Raw genomic sequence first — 22,691 nt, 5'->3', positions numbered from 1 at the left:
TGTTATATCAGGAAAACTGCTTTGCAAAAATGTGTGTATCAGGGGGAAAGTTGCACATGAATTTTCTGTAGTAGGAGAAATGCTGACAAATGCTGACAAAGTTTCATGGAGACTTTTTAATAAATAAAACGAAACCACAAACTGATGTAGCAATGCAGAGAAGCAAATCATAGAATTGTAGAGTTGGAAGGGACCTCGAGGGTCATCTAGTCCAACCCCCTGCAATGAAGGAATCTCAGCTAAAGCATCTGTTAAATAGTGGGTAGACATAGCAGATGACGCAGCGATTTCTCCAAAGCAGCTCTTTATTTGTAAGCTGGAACAGAACTGAACAGCAAACAGCTCAGCTGGCCTGCTTTCATAGGCAGCCGGCTGTCAACATTGTAGCAACAACAACCCAGGGTTTCCTGCCTAAGGTAACTGACGTGGACCTGAGTGAAAACTACATACACAATACTCCTTTTGGCCAGGGTGAGAACTTCAATACATAACAGCATCCATGACAGATGGCCATCTAACCTCTGCTTAGAAACCTCCGGAGGGAGTCTGTTTCACCATCAAACAGCTTTTATTGCCAAAAAGTTTTTCCTGATGTTTAGTTAGAATCTCGGTTAAGATCATCTCCTTTAAGATGAATCTAGGGTCTGAAAAAACTGGAAACTGAGAAGAAACTGAGACAGGCATGTTGGCCCATCAATGATCACCACCAATGACAGCAATGAGTTGGGCATTACCTGGACACTGTTCTACCCGCACACTGAGGTCCAGTGCCAAGGGCCTTCTGGCGGTTTCCTCAATGTGAGAAGCCAAGTTACAGGGAACCAGGCAGAGGGCCTTCTCGGTGGTGGCGCCCGCCCTGTGGAACGCCCTCCCACCAGATGTCAAAGAGAACAACAACTACCAGACTTTTAGAAGATATCTGAAGGCAGCCCTGTTTAGGGAAGCTGTTAATGTTTGATGCATTACTGCATTTTTATATTTTGTTGGAAGCCGCCCAGAGTGGCTGGGGAAGCCCAGCCAGATGGGCGGGGTATAAACAATAAAATGATGATGATGATGATGATGATGATGATGATGATGATGATGATTAGCCTCTCATCTATGGAACACTCTCTGCCAGACCTTCCTCTATCTTCCTTTCAGCATCAGGGAAAGATGCTTTGACTCTCCTGGGTTTTTTGGACAGCGCTAACAATTGACCTTTTGGCAGCTGTCGGGGTTCACTTTTGTTTTCTGTTGTGGGCAGAGACTTTGCGTTTCTAAGTGATTCATTTATTTATTTTTCGACGAAAGCTTTTTGTATGTCTATAGGTGTGCGAACTTCCCACTGCACGGCGTATCTCCATATTTTACTGTCCTGCAAATCACTTTGGGGTGTGTGATGCGATATATCAATATAATAAATGGAGAGGAACACCCATGTACACGGATCGTCTGCCTCTGAGTGCCAGATGTGGAAAGCAAACAGCAGAGGCCCTTCTGGTGAACTTGCTCCTTTGGGGAGTCAGCACTTTGGGAGTGAGGCTCTGAGACTTTGCGAATTCCTCTGGGAAGGAGGAATACATGTTGCTTAGTGGAAGAGGGGGAAGAGATGTTATGGCTTCCGTGTGGGGTGAGAGACCCCAATAATGGGGGGCGCAAAGTCCCTCTGAGCAGGGCCAGATTTAGGTTTGATGAGGCCCTAAGCTACTGAAGGTAATGGGGCCCTTTATATGGCCTTTGTCAACAACAAATTGTCGCTGTTTTTGGTGTTGAATATATGCTCTATGGTAATTTATGGACCTAATAGGTATCTAAAGCCATTTTTGCACGTTGCCATGCAACCAGTCCATGCAGAATGTAGGCACCCTATACAGTGGTACCTCGGGTTAAGAACTTAATTCGTTCCAGAGGTCCGTTCTTAACCTGAAACTGTTCTTCACCTGAGGTACCACTTTAGCTAATGGGGCCTCCCGCTGCCGCCGCGCGATTTCTGTTCTCATCCTGAAGCAAAGTTCTTGATCCGAGGTAATATTTCTGGGTTAGCAGAGTCTGTAACCTGAAGCGTCTGTAACCCGAGGTACCACTGTATATAGAAATGAGCAAACCAGTGATATTTTAGGGAGCAGGCTCGCAGCCATTTGCACATAACAAACTATATATTTTATCAAAGTAATTGTTGAACTGAAAGACAATTAAGAAGGAATGTATTAATAGTGAATTGGGGGGGGGCAAGAGAGTGGGGCCCTAAGCTATAGCTTGTTTAGCTTATACGTAAATCCAGCACTGCCTCTGTAGGAAAACCGGGAAGGGACTGTCTGCCCTCCTCCAGGTGGGATGCCTGGATGTTTAACGATTGAGTCTCCAATCCAAATTTTTGGAGACATCCTCTGCAACATGGTGAAGTTTGTATGCCACTATTTTATTTCTGTGTTTTGCATTACAGTCATAACTCGGGTTACAGACGCTTTAGGACGCATGTTTTCGGGTTACAGACGCGCCAAAACCCAGAAGTACTGGAACGGGTTACTTCCGGGTTTCGGCGCTCACGCATGCTCAGAAGCACTAAATCACGCATTGTGCATGCGCAGAAGCTCGGAATCACAACCTTCGCATGCGCAGACGCGGCACTGTGGGTTACAAACGCTGCAGGTTGCGAACGTGCCTCCTGCAAGGATCACGTTCACAACCCGAGCATCCACTGTATTCCTTTTACTCTTAAGCCGACAAATTAGGCTAGTTTCTTTTGCTATAGTGGGCCGGATGGCTTGCATTTGCATATTAACATTATGGTTATTGCTAATTGTTTCTGATACATTTTTCTGCATTGCTATTGCTCATTTGATCTGCCACGAGCCACAACTGTGGACACAGTTTTGTGGGAGAGTAGTATACAACAGAGAGAGGAATATCACGATGACACAGCAAATCAGTTTCTTATCTTTGTTCTTTTAAGTTTTCATCTACCGTACACTTAATCTCATGTCCTTTGCTCTTTCCACACTGTTCTTCTCGTTAGGTTTTGCATTTATGGCTCCGATCCTTTTTCTCCTTTGCTTTTCCACTCTTATCTTCTTATCATCATATCTAAACTAATAACTCTCCCGGTTCTCTTGAGCGCCTGTGCTTCGGTGCCCCAAGCGAGAGACCCACAAGAGGGAGCTAGCGATCCGCAGGTGGCCAGGGGGAACCCCAAAGTTTGCAGAAGTTCACAAAATCTTTAGGGGGAAAGCAAACTGAAAAGAGGCCAAAGGATACCTCAAGCAGCCCGTGCTCTTTGACCAGGGGTCAGCAAACTTTTTCAGCAGGGGGCCGGTCCACTGTCCCTCAGACCTTGTTGGGGGCCGGACTATATTTTTTTGGGAGGAAGAACAAATTCCTATGCCCCATAAATAACCCAGAGATGCATTTTAGATAAAAGCACACATTCTACTCATGTAAAAACACCAGGCAGGCCCCACAAATAATCCAGAGATACATGTTAAATAAAAGGGCACATTCTACTCATGTAAAAACACGCTGATTCCCAGACCATCCGCGGGCCGGATTGAGAAGGCAATTGGGCCAGATTCACCGATCGGGCCTTAGTTTGCCTACCCATGCTCTTTGGTCACGGAATACTGAATTTCTGTTTTTGAAGGGAGGAGTGGAAAATGGGGAGAGGGGAACATGATGGAGTATTGTGGAAGAAGGTTCATCCAGCTGGCTGAAACAGTGAACAGGGACTTTAAAGTCCTGACCAGAGACGAATGGCTGATGAAGATGATGGACTACGCCGAAATGGCAAAAATGACCAGAAAAATCAGAAACCAAGAAGATAGAAACTTTAATAAGGGATGGGAGAAAATTTGTAATTTACTTAAGAGAACACTGTAAACAAATTAAAACTATGGCAGGATTTGAGGGACGCTTGTGATGTATTAAAAACTAAGGAGGAAATGGATTATTTTAAGAAAATAGAGAAAATATATGATGCAGTAAAAAAAGGTTTGAAATGGAAATACAGTGGTACCTCGCAAGACGAATGCCTCGCAAGACGAAAAACGCGCAAGATGAAAGAGTTTTCCGTTTTTTGAGTCGTTCCGCAAGACGAATTTCCCTATGGGCTTGCTTCGCAAGACGAAACGTCTTGCGAGTTCTTGCGAGTTTGTTTCCTTTTTCTTAAAGCCGCTAAGCCATTAATAGCCGCTAAGCCACTAAGCCGTTAATAGCCGCTAAGCTGCTAATAGCCGCTAAGCCGCTAATAGCCGTGCTTCACAAGACGAAAAAACCGCTAGACGAAGAGACACACGGAACGGATTAATTTCGTCTTGCAAGGCACCACTGTACTGGAGGGAAGTTCAAGGATTCAGGGAATCGTTAATGTTGATGATTATGATTAATGTATGAATTTAAATGTATAGAGTAAAATTGAATAAAAAAGATTTATAAAAAGTGGGGGAGAAGAAGAAACAGTGAACAGAAGCTTGTCATACTGCAACATTTTGTTCCCGTTTTATACATGGGATGTTCAGCATGTTCCCTTTTCTTCATTAAAAACAAAACAAAGGGCACTTCAGCACTATTGCTAATTTGGAGCAGGATAACTCCACATTTCAGGGACGCGGGTGGCGCTGTGGGTTAAACCACAGAGCCTAGGACTTGCCGATCAGAACGTCGGCAGTTCGAATCCCCGCGACAGGGTGAGCTCCCATTGCTTGGTCCCTGCTCCTGCCAACCTAGCAGTTCGAAAGCACATCAGAGTGCAAGTAGATAAATAGGTACCACTCCGGTGGGAAGGTAAATGGCGTTTCCGTGCGCTGCTCTGGTTCGCCAGAAGCGGCTTAGTCATGCTGGCCACATGACCCGGAAGCTGTATGCCGGCTCCCTCGGCCAATAAAGCGAGATGAGCGCCGCAACCACAACTGGACCTAATGCTCAGGGGTCCCTTTACCTTTACTAACTCCACATTTAATGCACATTTATGTCATTTTACGAGCCATGGCTTCCTGCAATGAACCTCGGGAACTATAGTTCACCCATCACAGAACTAATTCCTAGCACCCTTAACTGACTACAGTCCCCAGGATTCTGTGTGAAGCCGCATGCCTGAAACTCATGGTGTGGGTGTGACCTCAATCCCATAATGGCAAGTTCAGGTTGTGTAATTAGAGTTGATTGGGAGGTCATGTGCCACAAACCTACTTCCCCCCCCCCACGCCCCCGAAGAGCCGGCTTTTAGCAATAAGGAAGTTGGCAGAAAGTGTGAGCCAATATTTGCTTTGACACAGGAGCATCTAACCTAAATGGGAACGCTCATTGAATAACCAAATAGCCTAATTGCCCCACAAATGAATTGGGTTTACTCACTAAATAGCCAACCTTTTCTAAACTCCCTGCAAAAAAACAACGCAGAACGAATTCTCGTCTAATCTCCCTGAAAACAAAGCAGAACAAATTCTCATTCAAGAGCCAATTTTGTCTCATCTCCCTGCAAAGGAATCGGGATGAATTCCTCAAGAAACAGGTAATCTGGAAGTGCCCCCTCCAAAACAAACAAACAAACAAAATCCTTAAGTGCACCTATTTCATTTGGTCTTCCTCCTTTCAACGTCTTGTCTAAATTGGCCTCTTATCTTGGAAAAGTTCCTTCCCATCATTAAACGCAAAACCCTTTGTCTTTCTCGGTGTTCCTCCCACACACCTGAGCGGCCTATAAAATCACCCCACGCTTCACAACATGATGACTTTGACCTATTAAAGCAATGAGTCACCCAACTGGAGATGCCGGAGGGCAGAGGGAGAGAGAGAGAGCACCTAGGAAGACATCTCTTCCAGCAGAGCCACACCACTTCTCAGATGACTGATAGTTGGGGCTGGGGTTGGGATTAGGGTTAGAGTTGGGATTAGGTTTAGGGTTGGGGTTAGGGTTAGAGTTGGGATTGGGGTTAGAGTTGGGATTAGGGTTAGGGTTGGGGTTAGGGTTAGAGTTGGGATTGGGGTTAGAGTTGGGATTAGGGTTAGGGTTGGGGTTAGAGTTGGGATTAGGGTTAGAGTTGGGATTAGGTTTAGGGTTAGGGTTAGGGTTAGAGTTGGGATTAGGGTTGGGGTTAGGGTTGGGGTTAGAGTTGGGATTGGGGTTAGAGTTGGGATTAGGGTTGGGGTTAGGGTTAGAGTAGGGTTTAGGGTTGGGGTTAGGGTTAGGGTTGGGGTTAGAGTTGGGATTGGGGTTAGAGTTGGGATTGGGGTTAGAGTTGGGATTAGGTTTAGGGTTGGGTTTAGGGTTAGAGTTGGGATTGGGGTTAGAGTTGGGATTAGGGTTGGGGTTAGGGTTAGGGTTGGGGATGGGGTTAGAGTTGTGATTGAGGTTAGAGTTGGGATTGGGGTTACGGTTAGGGTTACAGTTGGGGTTGGGGTTAAGTGGAACATGCTAGATGTTTCAGACTGTTTTTGTTTACCTGATAGATTTCAAACTGTTCAAAGCAGCCAGTACACATGGATGTCTTTGTGCAACAGGAAAAAAGAGGTGCTTTTCAGTTTACTAATATGCTTTCTTTTAACAAAGGCTTTCAGAAACATTTTGATTTAGCAGACATTTGTGGATTTTCTAAGTGATACGGCTGCTTAGAACAGCTGACCACATAAAGAAGTGGTTTCGGCTTGCGGGGAAATGTCAGAAAGGAAGCTTTCTATTTCTTTCATTTCCCTAATAAGATTGCTAATATGGGCTGAGAAGCAGAATATCTGGGTGAAGTGGTCGGCCGCGGTGAGTACAGGATGCTGGAAGAGATGGGCCGCTGGCCTGATCCAGATGCAGCACTCTCCTTATGTACTTAAGGTCTCAGTTCATTCCTTGGTATCTCCAGTTGGGCTGGAAGAGACCCTCTGCCAGAAACCCTGGAGAACTACTGCCAGTCAGTGTAGACAATATTGAGTTAGATGGACCAATTGACTCGATATAAGACAGCTTTCTATGATCTTGTGTTTTTCATGCAAAAGGTCCCAGGTTTCAGTCTCCAACATATCCATTCAGGGATGGGACAGATTCCTGTCCTAAACCCTGGACAGCCACTGCTCAGACAGCAGACCCTCCCAGTGTCCCTATTTTCCAGGGACAGTCCTGGATTTACAGAAGCCGTCCCGGTTTCTGATTTGATTCCGGAATGTCCTGCTTTTCCTTAGGTAAAGGTTAAGGGACCCCTGACCATTAGGTCCAGTCGTGACCGACTCTGGGGTTGCGGTGCTCATCTCGCTTTATTGGCCGACGGAGCCGGTGTACAGCTTCCGGGTCATGTGGCCAGCAGGACTAAGCCGCTTCTGGCGAACCAGAGCAGCGCACGGAAACGCCGTTTACCTTCCTGCTGGAGCGGTACCTATTTATCTACTTGCACTTTGACGTGCTTTCGAACTGCTAGGTTGGCAGGAGCTGGGACCGAGCAACGGGAGCTCACCCTGTCACGGGGATTTGAACCGCCAACCTTCTGAATGGCAAGTCCTAGGCTCTGTGGTGTAACCCACAGTGCCACCCAAAATTGGAAAAAAAAATCTACATCAGACATTCAAAAACCAACAAGCCTGCTATCCCAGCTATCCCAACCTGGTTAGCCCCCTAAAATCTCTTGATACCCCATTTTTAAATACAATATACTCCCATATAGACTCCTTACAATGCGTTTAAAACCAAAGTCGCATTTGGATAGAAACTGTTTCTCAGGCGGCTAGTCCTAGTCCTTTATAACCCTGGACCTTCTTCCAGAAGGCAGAAGCTGAAAGAGATCATTTCCGGGGTGCGCACTGTCCTGCGCTATCTCTGCAGCTTTCTTATGGCACCTGGAAGCGTAGATTTGATCCAAGGTGGGAAGAGGGAACCCAATTATTCTCTCCGCAGTCTTTACAGCCCTGGACAGCATTGTTTTTTCCCTGACCGTGCAGCTCCCAAACCACACACACACAGAACATTTGCAGTAAGCAGAGTCTCTCCAGGACACCTGGATACGGGCCAACAGAAGAGCGTCAGGACCAGGCCACTTATTAACAGCCGGGGACAAACAAAGTTCATTTCTACACAAACCAAACCTTGTTTATGAACTGTAGTTTGCCAAGGCAACTAGAGGCCCTACAATCATCAGGCAAGGCCTTGCTGGTGGTGGCACCACTGTGGGCTGCGTGGCTGGCATTGAGCAATGACAGGGTCTTTTCGGCGGTGGCTCCCAAATGCCCTCCCTTATGAGGTGTGTCTACTTCCTTCCTTGCTGTCTCACAGAAGGAATTTTAAAACATTCCTATTTACCCAGACATTTGATGGCTGAAATATACTGTTCCTGGCAACCCTGTGAAACCACTGGGTGAATGTTTTTAAACTGTGTTTGGAATGTTTTTCGGTTCTTTTGAGAATGCTTGTTTAAATGGTTGGTATTTGGAAGAAAGGCGGATATAAACTGAAATCACCATTTATCTTCAGCTCTGAGAGAAAATCCTCAGTGTTCGTATAGGAACAGGGTACTGTGGGCAAGAAACCGGTAAAAGAAATGGAGTGGCCCTCATAGTTAACAAAAGAGTGGCGAAAGCTGTACTGGGATGCAATCTCAAAAATGATAGCTGAAGAATTGGTGCTTTCAAATTCTGGTGCTGGAGGAGACTCTTGAGAGTCCCATGGACTACAAGAAGATCAAACTTCTCCATTCTGAAGGAAATCAGCCCTGAGTGCTCACTGGAAGGACAGATCCTGAAGCTGAGGCTCCAGTACTTTGGCCACCTCATGAGAAGAGAAGACTCCCTGGAAAAGACCCTGATGTTGGGAAAGATGGAGGGCACAAGGAGAAGGGGACGACAGAGGGCGAGATGGTGGGACAGTGTTCTCGAAGCTACCAGCATGAGTTTGACCAAACTGCAGGAGGCAGTGGAAGACAGGAGTGCCTGGCGTGCTCTGGTCCGTGGGGTCACGAAGAGTCGGACACAACTAAACAACAACAAAGCTACCACTTTGCAGGTCTGAGTCTAGTAAGTAGGAGGGGACAACCCTATCTAAAATCCTGGAGAGTTGCTGCCAGTCAGTGTGGACACTATGGAGCTAGATAGACCAGTTTAAGGCAGCTTCCCTACATAGCCTGCCAGGAAGGGCGAGTTCCCACCACTAACAGCTCTATAATATATTCTGATTTTCACCCTTTGTCCTCTCTGAGGTTTTAACAAGATTGTAAAGGTTCCTTGAAAACTAGAAGTGTTTTGAGTCCTTGATGTTCGCCAGCTCCTCCTTCAATGCACACATGCGGAGACCTCTGCTCTGATTCCTGCTAAACCATCTGCAAGACAGACTCTTAAATAGCTGCTGATCCGAGGAGAAGAGTTGAGAGATGGAAGTGGACCAAGCCTGCAGATACCACCGGCCGCTGCTGCAGAAAGCGGAAACACATATAGAGACCCTAAGGCAGCCTTTCTCCACCTTGGGTCCCCAGATGTTGTTGGACTACAACTCCCATCACCCCTAGCTAGCAAGGCCAGAGCTCAGGGATGATGGGAGTTGTAGTCCAACAACGTCTGGGGACCCACAGGTTGAGAACCACTGCCCTAAGGGGTGAAGGACACAGTCATGGGCCAGGAGTCAGCTTCACCTGCTGAATACCAGCCTGAAGGGGGAGATGGCAGAACGACTCCATCTGCAGCTGATCAGGCTTCACCTTCCAGAGGTTGTGGACTCTCCTTCCTTGGAGGTTTTTAAGCAGAGGCTGGGTGGCCATCTGCCATGGATGCTTTAGCTGAGATTTCTGCACTGCAGGGGGTTGGACTAGATGACCCTCGGGTCCCTTCCAACTCTACAATTCTATGAGAAGGCACTAATGGGAATCAGCTGGCTCCAGCCTTCTGAAACAGAGCTCTCAGCAACGGTCAGGTGCTGGAAACGACGCCTGTGGTTCTTGGCCCTACCTTACTGCAGCTAGAATGCGGCAGCTAGACTGGTGACTGGGAAAGGCCGCCAAGCCTATATAACACTGGTCCTGAAAGACCTACATTGACTCCCAGTACATTTCCAGGCACAATTAAAAGTGTTGGTGCTGACCTTGAAAGCCCTAAACAGCCTCAGCCCAGTAGACATGAAGGAGAGTCTCCACCCCCATCGTTCTGCCCAGACACTGAGGTCCAGCTCCGAGGGCCTTATGGCAGTTCCCTCACTGTGAGAAGTGAGGTTACAGGGAACCAGGCAGAGGGCCTTCTCGGTGGTGGTGCCCACCCTGTGGAATGCCCTTCCATCAGATGTCAAGGAAATAAACAACTATCTGATGTTCGGAAGACATCTGAAGGCAGCCCTGTTTAGAGACGTTTTTAAATGACTGATATTTTAATGTATTTTTAATATTCTGTTGGGAGCCACCCAGAGTGGCTGGGGAAACCCAGCCTGATGGGCAGGGTATAAATTATTATTATTATTATTATAATTAACAGAGACATCCCCTTGCCAACAAAGGCCCGTATAGTCAAAGCTATGGTTTTCCCAGTAATGATGTATGGAAGTGAGAGCTGGACCATAAAGAAGGCTGATCGCCGAAGAATTGATGCTTTTGAATTATGGTGCTGGAGGAGACTCTTGAGAGTCCCATGGACTGCAAGAAGATCAAACCTCTCCATGCTTAAGGAAATCAGCCCTGAGTGCTCACTGGAAGGACAGATCCTGAAGCTGAGCTCCAATACTTTGGCCACCTCATGAGAAGAGAAGACTCCCTGGAAAAGACCCTGATGTTGGGAAAGATGGAGGGCACAAGGAGAAGGGGACGACAGAGGGCGAGATGGTTGGACAGTGCTATTGAAGCTACCAGCATGAGTTTGACCAAACTGTGGGAGGCAGTGGAAGACAGGAGTGCCTGGCGTGCTCTGGTCCATGGGGTCACGAAGAGTCGGACACGACTAAACGACTAAACAACAACAACAATTATTATTATTATTCTCTGTCTGTACCCTTGGCTCTGTGATCATCTGGATTCCCTGACCTCTGGACTGTCCGACTTAATATGCAAATTCTGATCTCAGGCTAGTGTTCGTCGGAGATTCCTAGCCCCTGCTCGCTCGACAACAGGACTCGGACGGCGTATTGACACACACAAGCTCTGAACCCAGTCCCTTTTACAGAACGTATGAACATGGGAAGAGACCAGTGCATAAGAGACTTCAGTGTGCAAATCTGTACCGAAGAAGAAAAAAGAGCTCTGTAACTGGATCACCCATCTATCCCAGAATCCTGTTCTCACAGTGGCCACCCCTCGTTTGCAATGACGGGGAAGCAGTTTGTGGGGAGAGGGGTCTGGAAGAATAGTGGGGTGCTGCCCCTCCACCCTCATTACTGCCCCACACCCCAGCCAAGCATTGCAGCCAAAAGCCCAGGCGTGCTTCTGTGCAGACACAGCAAACAAACTCGCTCCGACGGTGAACTATTTGTGTTGACGTCCGGCTAAACGGAACATTTTGTTCAGGTTGTTCTCCCCTTCCCCCCCACAGGGGTCGCCCCCTCAGTCTCTGGGTATCGGAAGGATTTCTGCCAGCTCAGCTTGCCAGATCATTCTCTCGGGGGTCAGTTCACACATGGCTCCCCGCCACTTGAGTTGTCACAGTTTGGTTGCTGGGCGCATGAGCCTTTTTCAGATGGTGTTAGGGTGAAATGCCGTTGGGTGGCAGGAACTGGCATGAGCCTGGCAGGCTTCCTGTCTCACCCCAAAAAATATATACCCCCAAAAATATATACAGTGGTACCTTAGTTCTCAAACGCCTTGGTACTCAAACAACTTGGAACCCAAACACTGCAAACACGGAAGTAAGTGTTCCAGTTTGCAAACTTTTTTTGGAAGCCAAACGTGCTCCGTTTTGAGTGTTACACTTCTGATTTGAGTGCCACGCTTCCATTTTGAGTGTTACGCTGAGGTTTTTGCTATTTATTTTTGCGTTTTCGTTTTTGCAGCTGTTTTTGTGACTGTGTGGAACCCAGTTCAGCTACTGATTGTTTGGTTGTGTGACTGCAGTACGTTGTTTATTGCTTTCATTTTATGGATCAATGGTCTCGCTAGATTGTAAAATCCATGTTAAATTGCTGCTTTAGGGGTTGTTTTTAAAAGTCTGTAATGGATTAATCCATTTTGCATTACTTTCTATGGGGAAGCCCGTCTTGGTTTTGGAACGCTTTGGTTTTGAAATGGACTTCCGGAATGGATTAAGTTTGAGAAAGCAAGGTACCACTGTATGCACATTCACTGCAAATTGTGTGAAGCCCCCCTCCTCCACATCTGAGGTCTCCTCCAGAAAACCTGTTTTTTGAGCATTAATGATCATAGAATCTCAGTAAATACACTACACCCACAGCATTCCCCTGATCCACATAGCTGTCAACTTTTCCCTTTTTTTAAGGGAAATTCCCTTATTCCGAATAGGATTCCTCGCAAGAAAAGGGAAAAGTTGACAGCTGTGCTGATCCACCAAACTTGTAACTCTGCTTAAAAAAGAGAGAGATGAGGTTTGTCGGGCATGACGTGCTTTTGAGAAATCCATGCTGGGTCTCAGTTGATAACAATAATCTCACCTTCTTGCCTAGAGTGAAGACACTTTTCTGATTCTGAGTTGGGTCCCGTGACTTAACTGGAGCCTATGCATTTGTGAACGGAAAGCAGGATTTTAATTCTGTGCCGTTGAGAAAGGGCAGCCACCCCCCAACTCACCCGCTGTCAGGAGCTTGTCCTACACTCGAGTAGGACCCTGGCAGAGACACATGCCTGACTGGCATGTTCTCTCCCTCCTGGTCTTTCGTTCAGGAGCTTCAAAAGCTTTCTTCTGTCCGAACATCACAGCGACCGATGCCCACCGACACCGGCACACTTAGGGATCCGCAGAGTCTTCGCAGCTTGCGTAACAGACCTCAGCAACTCAGCATTTTGGCTAATCTACTTTATTTACACACACGGAGCACTGCAACATGGCTCCCTCTCTCTCTAGCATCAGGCAGCAAAGAGAAAAAGAACAAAGGACAATAGTCCCACTTCACAGAACACAGTAACACAAACATCCTGTCTCCGTCACTTCCCACTCTGTGGAGTCAAAACATATACCGTCATAGATCAAAAATCCCATGACTGCAATCATGGAGCAGGAATTCTAACACCCTCCTTGCCTAGGGAAGAGGAGCAATGAACGTCTTCTCTTTCTCAATTTCTCACTCTCTCTTCTGCGCAGTCTTGCCAGGCTGAGAGAGGAACTATTAAGCCTTCCTCATCCTGGCACAGCAACCTCAAGGGGAAACAGTTAGGGAGGAAGACGGCATCAACGGAAATTAGCTTAGCGTGGAATTAGTGGTGGGGTTATATAATGGGAAGTGGCGTTGCATTTCCTTTTCATTTCTAGCCTGGTCCAATCTGAAGACTAGGACAGACATCTCTGTCTATCTATCTATCATCTAATCTATCTATATCTATATCTATATCTATATCTATATCTATATCTATATCTATATCTATATCTATATCTATATCTATATCTATCTATCATCTATCATCTATCTATCTATCATCTATCTATCTATCATCTATCTATATTTATTTATTATCTATCTATGTATCTATCTATATTTATCATCTATCTATCTATCATCTATCATCTATCATCTATCATCTATCTATCTATCTATCTATCTATCTATCTATCTATCTATCTATCTCTATCCAGTGTGCTATTTTTCTATACATATAAAAAAAGAGGTGCCGGATCGCACCATGAACCATACAATTGGAAGGGGCCTTGAGGGTCATCTAGTCCAACCCGCTGAACTGCAGGAACCTTTTGCCCAACGTGGTTCTCGAACCCACTACCCTGAGATTCAGAGCCTCAGCGCTACGAGCAATGTCTACCAACTATGTCTAGCCCAGCTCTTCAATGTGTAATTCTCTGGATTTTGCAGAAGGTCCCAGGTCCAAGAGAAATGAACATTATACGAGTGATTATAACATGCAGAAATGTACTACGTTGTTGAGGATCGCTTGCGAAATATGAGTATTGGGAGAAACGGAACGCCTCCCTTGTTCTTTTATACAGTGGTACCTCAGGTTACATACACTTCAGGTTACAGACGCTTCAGGTTACAGACTCCGCTAACCCAGAAATAGAACTTTGGGTTAAGAACTTTGTTTCAGGATGAGAACAGAAATCGTGCTCCGGTGGTACGACAGCAGCAGGAGGCCCCATTAGCTAAAGTGGTGCTTCAGGTTAAGAACAGTTTCAGGTTAAGAACGGACCTCCGGAACGAATTAAGTACTTAACCCAAGGTACCACTGTAATAGCAATGGCAACCACCTGAGAGGTACTAGCCCTGTTTATCTATCTAAGTATCCAGAGCCGTCTTTCCTATTGGGCCTACTGGCGCGTTGCGCCAGGGCGCTGGCCTCTCAGGGGCACCCCAATGAGTGGGGGATCTGCGTGGCTTTGCCAGCGGCCTCCCCTTTCCCTGCAGGCCTGCCAGAGAAGTCTCTCTCCTGGACTGCCACCACCGCTTTGGGCCTCTGAGGGTGGGGGAACTACCAAGAGGGCCCCTTGGCTGATCTTGGCACCCGAGAGGGTCTGTAGGGAAGCATGGCAAGCATTGCACACTGAAAGGCATACCTGGTGGATTGGGGTCATTAGGGCCAATGGGTCATTGCCCCACTAACCTCAGTCTGCCCTCTCGGACACTATGCTCCAATAAGCAGCTGAAGTGTGTCTTGCTTCGGGTTTGCCAAAGGGGCAAAGTCCCTTTCAAGCTGGGACTGCCCAGAGCTGCTTAGAGAGCCAAGGGACCAGGAGAGGAGCATTTGGGGTGCAAAGGTCTCCCCCGCTTTGCAACATCTACACAACACTGTTATTACGACTCACGTGTTACTGGACTGGACTGGGAAAGGATTTCAGGACTGACACAGGTGGGAGATGTGGTCCAAAATATCCCCATGTGGGTGAAGGCTTTTGTGTGGCCTGTGGCTTGAATCCCAGCAGATTCAGGCAGTGCTGAAATAGGCAGGTAAAGGTAAGGTAAAGGACCGCTGGATGGTTAAGTCCAGTCAAAGGCAACTATGGGGTCGCGGCGCTCATCTCGCTTTCAGGCCGAGGGAGCCGGTGTTTGTCCGCAGACAGCTTTCCGGGTCATGTGGCCAGCAGGACTAAACCGCTTCTGGCACAACAGGACACAGTGACGGAAACCAGAGCACACAGAAATGCCATTTACCTTCCCACCACAACGGTACCTATTTTATCTACTTGCACCGGTGTGCTTTCGAACTGCTAGGTTGGCAGGAGCTGGGACAGAGCAACAGGAGCTCACTCCTTTGCAGGGATTCGAACCGTCAACCTTCCGATCGGCGAGCCCAAGAGGCTCAGTGGTTTAGATCACAGCGCCACCCTACCAAATAGGCAGAGTAGGTGCTGACCTATGGGCCCCATGTCCTTTAGGGGTCCCTTGGCAACCAATCAAAGTAATATTGCCTTGATCTTGAAAGATCAAACAAAAAAAAATGTATTAGCGGATCATTTGCGAGGGGCGTCCCAAGATTTCAACTGCCCAGGGGCCTCCAGAGGGGTTAATCCAGCACTGACTGCAGGGCCAGGAAAGAATTTAAAGGGGAGTGGGCGGGATTAGGACAGGCATGGCTGTGTGCCCTGCCAGGGGCACTGGAGGCCCCAACAGCTGCCCCCAAATGCCAGGCGTTGGTGGCAGCTCCGGTCGTATCTGAGCAACAGCCAGGGCATTTTCGAACAGTGAAAGAGCATGGGGTTCACTTGCTGAAGCAGTGCCCCAGCTGGGGAATATATTTTGCAAATCTGGGCATACTACAAGTTTGGCCACCAAAGAGGCACTCTGTTTCCCTGAGTGTGTTTTCCTCCTGAAACATCCACCACTCTGGCAACGCCAGGTCCTTATCACTTTGGAGTTTATAATAATAATAATAATAAATTTTTATTTATACCCCTCCCTCCCCAGCCAGAGCTGGGCTCAGGGTGGCTAACACCAGTAAAATTACAGTAAAAACATAATAGGGGGGGGGGACAATTTAAAATACAGGTTAAAATGCAATTTAAAATGCAGCCTCATCAAAATCATAAGGCGAGGGAAACGTAAGGGTCAGACTGAGTCCAAGCCAAAGGCCAGGTGGAACAGCTCTGTCTTGCAGGCCCTGCAGAAAGATGTCAAATCCCGCAGGGCCCTGGCCTCTTGTTACAGAGCATTCCACCAAATCGGGGCCAGTACTGAAAAGACCCTGGCCCTAGTTGAGACCAATCTAACCATCTTGTGACTTGGGGCCTCCAAAGTGTTGTCATTTGTGGACCTTAAGGTCCTCCGCGGGGCATACCAGGAGAGGCGGTCCCGTAGGTACGTGGGTCCTAGGCAAGAAGTGATTTCAGTTCCTGCGGGTATCCTCGTTTCTATGCAAACGCTCCCCTCGCCCACGCCGCAAACAAATTAAGAGATTGACGGCGCCGTGACAACTCCAAGCAAATTCACGTCTCGCAAGAACAAAACCAGGTTTCGCTTCAATGATAAAACAAATGAAAAGACAAGGTGGGGGGGGTCAAGCCCGGGTTTCCAAAGCAAGGGGTGTTTTCGTGTTTGTGTGTTAATGTGTTCTATGGAGTCATCTGATCCTTCCTTTCATCCTTCTATTAAAGCAAGCAGAGTAACTATTTTCTGTGCGTATAACAATGAGGATGAGGTTTGTTCCCAGTCCTGTCGCTAACACGCCACCTGTGCCTATTTTGATTGCCCACTGGGCGTTAAGACTCGCTCGAAACTGGATCGGATCATTTTGCAAGCACAGAGCCAATTGTTTTTGACATTCCAAAACACAATTGTGCTTTAAATACATGGGAAAGCTGCGTTGAAAAGGAGCCAGGCTGCTGCTCCACCTAGCTCACCATTGTCTACCCAGACTGGCAGAGGTTATCCAGGGTTTCATGGGCAAGGGGCCTCACCCTGCCCTACCTGGAAATTTTAGAAGCTAGATGCTGCTGTCTGGCATTGATAGCAGCCTGTGTTTCTCGTGGCTTTCTGGGAAGCAGGGAAACGTGCACTTAATAGTTCAAGTTGTGCTTCCAGCGCATGCTACGAGGGAATTAAAGGAGGTTTGCTCCAATTGAACACCTTGCATTACACTAAGTAAATAAGAGCTTAGCTCGAATTCCTTCTGTCTGATGCAGGATGCAGAAACTACTAATTTGCAGAGACGTCTATGTGCAGGTTGTGACAAACCTGTGAGAGAACGAGTCATCCTGTAATTTATTTATTGGTTTGATAAAATTTATACATCCCACAACTGTAAAACAAAAACAGAAGACCCTCAAAGCCTTAACCAACCTGGTGCCCTTCAGATGTTTTGTGCAGGCTGAGGCTGATGGGAGTTGTAGTCCCAAACTTCTGGAGGGCACTGAGTTGGCAAAGCCTAGAGGGGCTGTGTGTTGTGTGTTTGATGGACTGCTGCACATAGCTGTCAAGCGTCCCTTATTTGGCGGGACAGTCCCTTATTCCAGTGCCATGTCCCACTGCTGTCCCTTATTGATGATGTCTCTTAAATAAACTATTGAAGGTAATGGGGCCCTTTCTATGTCCAGCTGTCCTTTGTCAACAGCAAATTGTTGCTGTTTTTTTGTGTTGAATATATGCTATATGGTAATTTATGGACCTAATAGGTATCTAAAGCCATTTGCACGCAACAAAATATGTATTTTATAAAAGTAATTGTTGATCCCTTATTTTGGCTGCTGATCCCTTATTTTCGAGGCTGCTGGTCCCTTATTTTCAAATCTGTAAGTTGACAGCTATGCTGCTGCAATATTATTTCCGTGTCTGAATCTTCATCCTTAGAGCCATAGGTGTTCCCAGGAATTTTGGGAGGGTGAGGAAACCAAATTCTGAAAGTGAGGAATAAGCTAGTTTTGCACACATACAAATGATCATAACAGTGTCAGTATATTTTGCTTCAAATCTCAGGCTCACAAATACTAGGAAGTTTTTTGTTTCATGAAAGCTGGGGATCTGGGGAATTGGGGTTCATCCAGTTATTCCCAGACCCCCTGCAAACTATGGGTGTCCATGCCACTTGGGCAGGTCAAGTAAAATATTTTAAACTCTCAGCCTGGACAAAAAATCCCAATACAGTAAAAAGAATAAACAACAGCTCCTCGCAAACCCAAACACCCTGAGCTGAACCGGGAGGTAGCATAATAGAAATCACAATATATTCTTCCTAAATGTGTTTTTCCAAGGTCACAGTTGCTCCACAGAGATTAGCAAAGGATTTGATTTGACTCATCAAATAACTAACAGTTGAATAACTTTTTGCTCAGATTTATTAATGGCCGGATCCTTCCAAGTAACGTCCACCCACAGCTCTGCTTCCTAGCCCACCCACACTTAACAACCAATACAACACTGGACTCAGAAGCACTGGGTTCAAATCTTGGTCAGATATGAAGGCTATTGGGAAACCTCGCAGGTTGTAGTGACTGGGGAATACAATGATGTAACAACCCCCCCCCCTTGCAAGAAGCTAATGCCAGAGTTTATTCATGCTTACTCAAAAGGAAGCAGCCAGCAACCTTTTTTTAAAAAACCACCAAAAACCACACTTGTACATCATAAATAAACCATGAATCATCATGAAATAAATCACATTATCGTGCAAAATGTGACCTATGGTGCAATTACTCAAAAGGCTTTTTCTAAACCTGTTCATATACCACTTTGAACCCCCAAGGGCTGACTGCCTGACCTTATTTTTAAAAAGAATTTTTAAAAATGGCCCTTTAATTGTGTGTTTTTTAGGTCTTCAAGGCTGCAAACTGATCTAGGTGTCGGGTCCCATCTCCCTAGCAGGTCACAACCTATTTAAAACCGGCGGTGGACAAAACAGGAACCTAAAAATAGCGCAAGAGGGAGAGATCGACATCCCAGGGGGATTAAATTATCACAAACCTGGGGGGAAAGAGAAGGAAAAGACCCAGATAGGATCAAAGGGAACACTCCTGTGTGAGGAGGGTGGAAGTTTTCACGGAGTGCCTGACCTCTGGAACTCCTCGCTACTGGAATGTGTCAGAGACGTTTTCCGCGAGCTATTCCGCAACCTGCAAGCGCACCCACCCCAAACTTACAGTTTCTGCTTTTTCCGGGGAGAGTCTCACGATGCCGGGTCTCTTTGCTTTTCCATGCTCAGTTCCTTTCCCTGATAAAAGCAGGAGGAGGAGGAGGAATCGCCGGGAAACACAACATCCCACCCCCTCTACCCGCCTCTCCTTGGCTGGCTTCTCGCGCGCGCTCTTGCGCTTGCTTCTTTCCAACACTTCGCTTGTTTCTGTCTCGGTTTGCAAAAGAGACGCAGCAGCAAAGCGGAGTGGAGGCAGAGAGGCGTGCCTGGGACTGCGAACTGGCCTGCCCAGACTGGCCCCTGGGTGGGGAAAGAGTAGAGAAGAGGCTGCCCTGCCTCTCTCTCTCTCTCTCCCTTTCTCTCTCTCTCTCTCTGGGCAAAGATGACTAGGAATGCAAGTCGCTGCGCTCTCAAGTCAGATTGGCAAAGGCGCGCGCTGCAAACGCGACACCCAGTTGCCGCCAGCTGTCAGAGCAGAGGCAAACAGCTCGGGGTCAAAATCCTTCGTAGGAAACAAGCCGGATTTCCCAGCCCAGATTTCACTTCCCACCCCCGGCAACCCAGGAATCTTCTTTCTACAGAGATTCAGAACTTCGGTCCACTTTAGCGCAGCCTTGTCTGTTGGCATCAGTGGCGCTCAAACTTATTTCCCCCTCCCTCCAGGTCACCATTTCAAAATTAAAAAAAATTGCATGTTTAATCAGAAAAAAAGTCGTTGTGAACCTGTGTCAAAGACTTTTTGCGTAAAAAAAGAAAATGGAACCTTTACATCTGGATTTGAGGACTGAAGATGTTTGTTTCTATAAAGTGGCTTTGTGGGTTATTATATAGGATTGGTCTGGAGACTCAGGGGTCAGCAAACATTTTAAGCAGGGGGCCGGACCACTGTCCCTCAGGCCTTGTGGGGGGCCAGACTATATTTGGGGGGCGGGAAATATGAACGAATTCCTATGCCCCACAAATAACCCTGAGATGTATTTTAAATACAGTGGTACCTCTGGTTAAGAACTGTATTCGTTCTGGAGGTCCGTTCTTAACCTGAAACTGTTCTTAACCTGAAGCACCACTTTAGCTAATGGGGCCTCCTGCTGCCGCCGCACCGCCGGAGCCCGATTTCTGTTCTCATCCTGAAGCAAAGTTCTTAACCCGAGGTACTATTTCTGGGTTAGCGGAGGCTGTAACCTGAAGTGTCTTTAACCTGAAGCGTATGCAACCCAAGGTACCACTGTAAAAGCACACATTCTACTCATGTAAAAACACCAGGCAGCCCCACAAATAACCCAGAGATGCATTTTAAATAAAAGGACACATTCTACTCTTGTAAAAACATGCTGATTCCCGGACCGTCCATGGGCCAGATTTAGAAGGCGATTGGGCCGGATCCGGCCCCCGGGCCTTAGGCTTCCTATCCTTGGTCTGGACAAAGTGAATATTGTTTTTATTTGGCTGACAGATGAAGAACCTCTTATCTCTCTCTTTTTATTTATTTCTTTTTCCTTCTCTATTTCTCTGCCTCCCCCTTTCGTGTTTTTATTGTATGTATTTAAAAGTTTGGTTTTAAAAAGGGAGAAAGATACTAAGTTTTGTGTTTTTCTCTATAAAGATTAATAAAAAAACAATATTAAAATAATATGATTAAAAATAAAAAATATTTTAAAAATTGCTTGCACCAAACTGGATTTATTATTTTTTTAAATGGGAAGAACACTCTGGAAAACAGAAAGAAACCGTTCCTTGCAGGGCTTGATTTATAACCTAGAACTCCACTACTTTATAATATGATCATGGGATATCCAGGAAGTTTAAAGCAAGGCTGCCACATAAAAGCCTGAATCATTCCCAAAATATAATGATAAATGAGCCTCTTCCATATGTACCTTAAGTATGCATACAAACTCAATCACAGAATTGTAGAGTTGGAAGGGACACCAAGGGACATCTAGTCTAACCCTCTGCAATGCATGGATGCTCAACTAAAGCATCCCTGACAGAGGGGCATCCAGCCTCTGCTTAAAAACCTCAGAGCAGGGGTCTGCAACCCGCGGCTCCGGAGCCGCATGTGGCTCTTTTACACCTTTGCCGCGGCTCCGGGGCGGATACTAGCGAGGGGAGGAGGCGCATTGTGCTCCCCGACACTCCCCACTGTGGCGGGCGCTGTACTGGCTGTGACGTCGCATGGGGGCGGTGCGTGCGTTAGTCACGCACCGTCCCAACGTCACCTTCCCGCCCACCCGCCCGCTACATTGTAAGGGGCATGTACGCTGGTCACTGCATTGAAAGGGGGCATGTACGCTGGTCACTGTTTTTGAAGGGGAGTGAAGAACACACACACACAAAAAGGTAACTTGTTAATTTAACGTTTATTTCTATGAGGAGGAGTAATTCTGAGGGGTCAAACAAAGAAATAATAAAAAAGTGACAAAAAAGTTATTTTTATAATGACGAGTTTTACGGCTCCCAGTTTTTTTTTCTTCGGAAACGGGTCCAAGTGGCTCTTTTTGTCTTAAAGGTTGCAGACCCCTGCCTCAGAGGAAGGAGAGTCCACCACCTCCCAAGGGAGACCGTTCCACTGTGGAATAGCTCTTTACTGTCAGAAAGTTTTTCCTGATTTTTAGTCAGAATCTCCCTTCTTGTAACTTGAAGCCATTGGTTTGGGTTTTACCCTCCAGAGCAGGAAAAAACAGATTTGCTCCATCCTCCATGTGGCTGCCCTTGAGATATTTGTAGATAATAATAATAATAATAATAATAATAATAATAATAATAATAATATTTATACCCCACCCATCTGGCTGCGTTTCCCCAACCACTCTGGACAGCACCCAACAGAATACTAAAAACACGAGAAAACATCAAACATTAAAACTTCCCTAAACAGGGCTGCCTTCAGGTGTCTTCTAAAAGTCAGATACGGTCATACCTCATGTTACGTCCGCTTCATGTTACATTCTTTCAGGTTACATCCCGCGGCGACCCAGAAGTACCGGAAAGGGTTACTTCTGGGTTTCAGAAGTGCAAAATGACGTCACACACATGCGCAGAAGCGGCGAATCGCAACCCACGCGTGCGCAGTCGCGCTGCTGCAGGTTGCGCTCTTTTCATGTTGTGAACGGGCCTCTGGAACGGATCCCGTTCGCAACCAGAGGTACCACTGTAGTTGTTTATTTCCTTGACATCTGATGGGAGGGTGCCACCACCAAGAAGACCCTCTGCCTGGTTCCCTGTAACCTCACTTCTCACAGGGAGGGAACCACCAGAAGGACCTCGGAGCTGAACCTCAGTTCAGAACGATGGGGGTGGAGATGCTCCTTCAGGTATACAGGACCGAGGCCATTTAGGGCTTGAACGATCAGCACCAACACTTTGAATTGTGCTCTGGAACGTACTGGGAGCCAATGTAGGTCTGGTGTTATAAGGTCTCAGTGGCCACTCCCAGTCACCACTCTCGCTCTCCTATCTCCTCTCCATCTTCTCTTTTCCAGGCTAAACATGTCCAGCTCCTTCAACCGTTCCTCATCAGGCTTGGTTTCCAGACCCTTGATCATCTCAGCCGCCCTCCTCTGCACACCTTCCGGCTTGTCAACATCCTCCTTAAATGGTGGT

The 22,691-nt window shown here is 46.8% G+C and overlaps 1 protein-coding gene across 2 annotated transcripts in view; it reads right to left on the bottom strand.

The window, feature by feature from the left end:
- Window positions 1-19,549, bottom strand: part of P2RY2 (purinergic receptor P2Y2) — a 44,787-nt gene extending 25,238 nt beyond the window's left edge. Inside the window, exon 1 of one of the 2 annotated variants that reach the window (XM_083499870.1) lies at window positions 19,085-19,549. The gene's annotated coding sequence lies outside the window, so the exon portion shown is untranslated. The remainder of the gene's footprint in view (window positions 1-19,084) is intronic. The other variant, XM_083499869.1, reaches the window with a different exon arrangement.
- Between the last annotated feature and the right edge of the window lie 3,142 nt (window positions 19,550-22,691).

The sequence above is a fragment of the Podarcis liolepis genome (genome assembly GCF_965112155.1).
Source record: "Podarcis liolepis genome assembly, chromosome: 4".
In the NCBI taxonomy this organism is placed as follows: domain Eukaryota; kingdom Metazoa; phylum Chordata; class Lepidosauria; order Squamata; family Lacertidae; genus Podarcis; species Podarcis liolepis.
Note: the sequence above shows the minus strand (reverse complement) of the source record. Positions and strands in the feature narration are given on the sequence as shown.